Raw genomic sequence first — 7,312 nt, 5'->3', positions numbered from 1 at the left:
GCCTTGCCCCGACGGCGGGCCCCGAGCCCTCGATAAAAGGACTTTTCTGGTTTAAAATGTTTCTCCCCCCGCCATCAGCAATGAGAGGCTTTTGTGGTGTCTGAAGTGAGTAGATGTCAAGACAGAAAGAAATACAACATGCCGTACCTTGCTATAGTTTGGTTTAAGCAACATTTTGGCTAAAGTCTTTCCTGCCGTCAGCGCAGAAACACTGAGCAGGGCCGTGCTGTGGAGGCACAGACACCCATCGCACACGAGGGGCCCTTTCCCATCGCTCCGGACCTCACCGCCGACCCCCCCCGCTGAGCCTCGGGACTGCAGAGGGTCCCCAGGCTGACAGGCTCTGCTTACTCTCTGGTGGTGGCATTTTACCTCTCTTGGCAGACGTGTCAAAGGACACCTGCAGGTGAAGGTCGGCAGGGCTTCAGGGCTGCCTGCCGGCTGCACGGCCATGGGTTTGTAGACTACACTGCTGAGTTAAAAGGGGGGTTCCGGCTCCCATGAAGTTCTGCAGCTGCCTCAGGCCGAAAGGATCATGAAGTTTGCAATCTCTGAGCCAACTGCTAGGGGGGAAATCTAAAAGAATTATTGTATAAAAGCCATAAATTGGTTTAAGAAATGCAGTTGTACATTTGGTCGCATGCCTCGTAACTTACCTAGGACATGAAAACTCCAGGGCAGCAGAGAACAGACCCATACATCTTCTCCTATGGCATACATTAAGTAACTCCATTTCCTTTTAAGAACTTGTAATATCCCAGTGAATAACTTGGTTTCACAAATAAAATTAATATTATAGGGTGTAAGTCAACAAACAATAGAAAAGCTCAGAGAGTTTTTTCCAGTTGTAAACATGCAGAATCCATCTGGTCATTAGATACATCTGTGGGTTAAACACTGATTTGTTTATGCAAGCCTGATGCTCATGATAGTCTTAAACTGAGACTATTCTGTCGAACGCATGTATACTATAATCCTCTTTTACCTACCCTCCACATGCGGGTTTCCTGTTTTCAGCATGCATTCTCAATGTGTATACTGTGGTGAAGGATATGTTATAAACCAGGATACTACAGAGCATTTCAGATATTTTCAGAGCATTACAAGCATGGTGCAAGCATATGCAAATCATCACTTACAGATGTGCACAATGTCTGTAGTAATCTCTGTGTTTTTTTCAGTTGTTTGTGGCATCTAACTCAAAGAAAAGGACAATAATGGATATTACAAAAAAACTAACAGTAATTCCCAGGCAGACTCACTTCTACAATGTCCAGACAAACCTTACTGATGAAACCCAGCAGTTAATAATAAAATCAGGGGTTTTGAATGTTAAGTTATTGATAATTGCTGAAATACAAGGAAATTGAGGGAAAGCTTACCAGGGTAAGGCATTAGAAGGCACTAAAAGACACTGCCAAGGCTGAACATAACTCTGTATCTCTACTCAGTATGATCCAAAAAGTATTTGAGTGCATGCTTAAGATCATTGCTACCTAGGGCAGTATCTAAGCAGGTGCTTCAATGTCTTTATATGCTGGTCATCTGCTGAATGTGTGATTTCCTGCTGGTTTCAAATATTTACTTGATCAGGGATATAATTTTCAGACTGCCTCATAAAAATAAACAAATGAACAAAAGTTTATAAAAAAACCCAAGAGCAGTTACTGTTCTAGGCAAGAATTTTCATTATGCCTGCTTTCATGTCCTTTTCCATGAGTTAACTTGTTGGCACTGATATCTGTATGACTAGCTTGTTTTTGCCTTAAGTCCTGGTGTTCTCAGCTTCTGCTGCCACCTCACAGCACCACTGTGTGCATCATCCTGTTGGGTGAAAGGACAGTGGCGCCAACACAGAGTCTGTGGATTGATACACTGTAGAGATTTTGCAGTGGAGAGGAGTTTCACTGCATTTAGCTTATGGCATGGGAAAAAGAGTCCTTTTTCTCCATGAACTCTCCATAGCCACTGTGGGGAAAACTCAGGGCAAGATCACTCTGGAGGTACAGTCAAAGAAACAGCTGGGAAAAAGAATAGATCAGCTCAAGAATAGAACTAAAATAGACATGGGCCAGTCAGAAGATTTTCTGGTAAAGAACACTCTTCTACCCCATTTTCTTTCCCTTCCTGTCAAGCTGAGCCAGTGCGCCATGGCAGACAGTCTCTGGTGTCTGGGTATCATGAGTCAGCAACAAACTGAAACCATGTGAAACCTGGACAAACCGGAGTGAAGACCCAGCAGTGGATTTCCACCTTCTTTGCTCATGGACTTTTGTTTTCTGTTTCCATGATGGTTCCTGCCCAGAGGACTGGCATTTTGCTTGCTCCCCTTAGTTCCCTTTCACAGGCCCCACAGGAGCATTTGAGGGACTTGGATGGAATGGTGAAGGGTAGGATGAAGCTTGCAAATGGCCTTTTTCCCGGTTTAGTCTAGAGTAGATGGCATGGTCTGTCTCATAAACAGTATCAATGACTATTGCAGGATTTATGTTTGCATTAACTTTCCTTTATTTGGCTTGCTCACCCATGCTAGGCTGGGGAAAATTATTAGTTGTTATACTATTCTTTCAAATTCCCCCTTGGGAATTGTCTCCAAGAAAAACATAAATCCCATTCATTTCAGCACCAAAACTCATTTTAGCACCAGAGGAGTGCTGACAGCCAAGGACATGACATTGAAGTAGAAACAGAACCAACTCAAGGCCTCTTATTTTCAGCTCCAGAGAAGAGGGAAAGGAGATACTGTCAACCACACTGCAACCAGGAGCTTTTGAATCTCGCTGTTGCCGTGAGGCTGCGTTTCTGAACCTGCCTGTGAAGGTACAGCACCCAGCTCTTTTGGGAGGCTGTGGGTGTGTGGAAGGGAGCAGAAGAGACCCTGGGGCAAGGAATGCTTTGGAATGACAAGCCTTCCTGGCTGTGATGGGAGCAAGGATCTATGGCATCTGCAAGACTAGGAGCTTTCAGAGAATGCCTATGGAGAAATGCAAGGAGATCTCCATCATTAGCAGAAATGCTCAGGACAGGAAAATGAAAGCTGAATATAGAAACTGAAAAAATATTTTTTGAATCCAGGAATAGTCCAAGGAAAAGACTCATGAAGCCATCTGAAAGGATTTTTCAACAAAATGTATCTTATGCTTGAATTCTTAAAATCTTAAATCTGAAAATAGAGAAGTCTGAGTGACTTACCAGAGGGCTTTGGCCAATATAGTGTGTTAAAAATCTCTATTGGGAAGAAGCATAAAGTAAGCATAACAGTGTGTTTATGTCAGTGGGACCTGGCATGAAAGTCAGTCACTGCCCACAGCATCACTGCTGATACTCCTGAGATCTAAAAAAGGGACCACCAATATAGGTCATTAACTAAGGTTAAGCAGGGTTAACCCTGACCTTTCTCCAGTCTCCAAACAGGCATCTCTTAAGCAAATAAAAACCACAGTTATTAAAGAACTCTTAAACAACTGCAATAACAAAACAGGGTGAAGTGGAGTCAAAACTGCAGATCTGTTTTATTCAAAGCATAATATTTATATATGACAGATACTGGAAGGCAGCAGAACTAGTTTTAAGGACCATCTCTCTACCTAGATAGGGGAGGCATACTTTGAAAGAATTCTGTTTTTTGAATGACAGTGAGACATGAATTTAAGTCTTCCAGAAAAGAGTATTTTAATTCCTAGAGTTTGGAAATTCCTAACTGCTTAATAAAGAACAATACTGGAAATACTGGGTGTTCTGTTAGAATTACAGGTGGAGCTTGAGATGCTAAAAGGCTGTTCAAAGGATCACTTAAGTCTGATCTAGTTCAGCACTAGTCTCACTTTATCTTTCCCACCCTCAATGGTTTCAAAATCTATAAAACCAGACTTGAGCTGATGTTTACTTTTACAGCTAATGGTTCCTCAAATCTAAAAGAACTTCTAAGGAGTAGATAAAAGCAGCTGCAAAAGTGATCTAGAAATAAACATCCAGAAGAAAGCATAACTGCAATCAATGTTCCAGCTGTTCTTGTCTCAATTTTTATCAGTATTTTTTTTAATCAGGCACATTTTGAAGTCAAAGGCTTATTTCCAACAGCTTTTGTCCGTATATATATATACATACATACATATATATGAATGTAAGCTCCTTGAAATATTACAGAAGTTCTGTTTCACATCAAAATACTGTACATTGTCACTGAAACTATTAATTTTCTTTTCCTCATCCCCCATATTCTCTCTGGGCCCCTCTTTTGCATCTGGCATGTGTACTGATACTCAAGATGACAAATACTGATAACTGTGAAGCTGCAATGCTGCATACCTCCATAAGGCAAAGCTTAGCCAAAGTTAGCCATTGATTTATGTCCCATATTCTGTTCAACAGCATAAGGGTTTCTTTTCTAATTCCATACCTATAATCCTTGCCACCTCCAACCTAGTATGTGTCAAATTTCCACCTTATTGTTGCAGCTGTGGTTTCTTAAAGTGAAAGTATGCTTCTTGAATGCAGTGACACATTTTTCAGTTTATTCAAAGATTTAAATTCTCAGTTGTTCAAAAATGCCTGAACTCATCAAAATACGATGGCATGGATTTTCTTCTGTATTATATGGCTGATACAGAAGTTTTAAAAAATAAATTATGGATTTGGGGTGACTATTTTTATTTGCTCCAAGTATGCTACTATAAGTTACTATACTAAGATACTATACTATAGAAAGTATAGTAACTTAGGCAGAGATAGTAAGTCTAAGGTTCTCTTTATCAAAGAGGTTACTTAAAAAATACACAAGGTAGAAAAAGCTCTCCCACACATAAAAAACCTTGTGCAGGTGTAGAGATGAAAGGAAACAAACTGTGCAGTGTCTAGGTACAGTATTACTTAGGGTAACTTCAGAACACACAGTAGGAGACAGCCCACAAAGCAGATCAGTTTCAGGAGAACCCATATTATTTCAAAACAGAGCTGCAAAAGTTCAGTTGTTTTGGTTTTTTTTTCATTACCTTCACTGTTTTAGGAGAATACCCAGCTTTCCAGTGCTCTCTCATGAAAAAAGGACCAGAGACAAGACGTTGTAAATATTCCTCCAGCAGTTTGCAAGCAAGTTCTCCACATTACTTTCCCAATCCTTTTGACAGCCCTCTGTGGAGCACTACTCTTCCTGCAGGTGAGCTGGTGAAAAGGACCATACCTTTGCTTCAAGTTGCTTCAGTTCAAAGTCTGGTACAGTAACTCAAACCCACTTTTATCATATTTAAAAGCTAAGAGGTTAGTGTTTTCCACCAGAGCAGCTGACACGTGTCCAATTCCAGGAAAAGGCCAAGAAAATAGCTAAAAGCAGTAACAATTTAAAAACCACTGCAAAAAATCTGCCAGAGGACATCTGTCAAAGTCCAAAGAGTTCCAGTTATGTATGATTTCATTTGATCCCAGAGGCCAAATAATGTACAGGAAAGATTTAATAATGTTATGCAGATTATGTGTGGAAATGTAAGAGGAACTGAATACAATGCCGGTTTGAAAAATCTTCATGTGCTCTTAGCACTCTTATTGCTGCACAGTCAGAAAACACAGCTTGAGCAACAGACTATGATAATAAAATTAAAAATTGGAATTGCTAGGATATTTACTCAGGTGAGGCTCTTTGATGAAAAAAAGATGACTTAATATTTTCTCTCTGCCAGGAAATTACCAGTGGAGAGAGCCCCATTCCTGTTTCCACCACATCAAGTTCCACTGCCATGTGAAAGCCTGATAGTGAAAATGTGGTAACCAAGGATCACTGCTCACAATGTTTCCAAATGCCAGTGCAAAGGAGACTTCAGCTACTAAATGCAGAACAAAAATGAATGGCCCTCAGCTATCTCTGCTTGCAAGTTTGAATTACAGCATCTGGCTGAACAAGAATTGCTGAAGTACAGGTATGATCCTTTTGCCAAGCCACTTCCAGAAGCAGTAATTTCTGGCAGAGGGAGGGAGGAGGCAGCTGTAAGGGTGATGTGAATGGCCATGACAGGATCTGCCAAATGATATCTGTCAAATCTTATGCTGGTGTAATGCTCCAATGCCATTTAACACACTTTAAATACTGGCAGAGGAGAGATTATTAAACAGGGTTCTTAGCCAGCAGAGCTATGGGCTTCACCATTAAAAATAAAAACCAAACCAAACAACTCCCCCCCAACTGAAAGCAGAAGTAAATGTATCCTATCTGGCAATATCTAAAACCTTTTGTCTAGACTCTCACACAGGAAGCTAGTGCAAGGTTTCCTAGATTTCTTTAAGCCGGCACTTGTGGTAGTGTTGCTTCAGCCAGGGTTTTTGCCCCCCTTGGGGTAGTGGTTATACTTTTACCAGCTGAAAATTTATGCTTAATAGTTTTTCTTTCAGAGGAAGGATCTAAGACTTTTCCTTCCAATGCTAAGACTATTTTCAGTGAGTTTCAGTAGGTTTCTTGGGTTTCTCATTTCCTCTTGCTATTCCTGCTCTCATCTGTTTTGCAAATGGCCACCATAATGTTATGCTTATCTAATGGCCAGGCCTCCAGCTGGAAGAATGCCAGCAACATTCTGAAAATCAGTCATCTGAAAGCATTCAGAGGACATGGCCATCACCTTCTCCCTGAACCTCAAACATAAAACTTCTCTGATAAACACACAGTCCAACGCCATGAAAAGTAAGAGGCTAATCTTAACTTCAGATATTACTTTAAGCAGCTTCCCTCAGTGACACTCAGACACTTCGTTCAATTCATCTCACTCTACAAATAATAATTTTATTTTTTTTCTCCAGTGTTTGGGATACTGGTTGTACATATACACAGTACCGAGTGAGTGTCTCCGTAGTGGTTTCACTGCAAATGCAGGTTTCATTACATTGTTGTTTCTCCTTATTTAGTTAATTGGAATACTTTTTTTTCCCCTCACTGGCCATCCATCTACTCCTGGCTTTTGAATTCAGGCATGGCCATGGCAGTTCTTCCACCAGTGTGACTCTGGACTTTTGTCACAAGTCCCGTTAGGAAAAGTAGCAAGGGCAGAACGAATTTCTTTCCCTTTTTTAAAGGGAGGTTGGCAAAAATGCAAGATTTGTTGCAGGTCTTTATGTGCAGACATAGAATTCAAAGTTCTCATGAATTTTGCTACTGACCTTGCTGAGTTCTGAATATTATTCAAAAGGAGGAGTACTGGGTCTTCAATCCAGAAATTTGAGAAAAAGTCCAAAAAACAGCCCAAGGTCTGTATACGATACTCTGAAGACACAACATCTGGCAATAAATATCAAGAAGGAGCTAAGAACCTTAACTTTTCAAAATAAAGACAGG

The 7,312-nt window shown here is 40.7% G+C and overlaps 1 long non-coding RNA gene across 1 annotated transcript; it reads left to right on the top strand.

The window, feature by feature from the left end:
* The first annotated feature begins 5,126 nt into the window (after positions 1-5,126).
* Positions 5,127-6,654, top strand: LOC115948156. Its single transcript, XR_004082009.1, has 3 exons — positions 5,127-5,155; positions 5,673-5,909; positions 6,528-6,654. It is a non-coding gene; the product is annotated as an uncharacterized LOC115948156 (long non-coding RNA).
* Positions 6,655-7,312: the final 658 nt, after the last annotated feature.

The sequence above is a fragment of the Geospiza fortis genome, unplaced genomic scaffold (genome assembly GCF_000277835.1).
Source record: "Geospiza fortis unplaced genomic scaffold, GeoFor_1.0 scaffold200, whole genome shotgun sequence".
NCBI classification, from domain to species: domain Eukaryota; kingdom Metazoa; phylum Chordata; class Aves; order Passeriformes; family Thraupidae; genus Geospiza; species Geospiza fortis.
The sequence above is the reverse complement of the archived record's forward strand: the minus strand, read 5'-3'. Positions and strand labels throughout refer to the sequence as shown.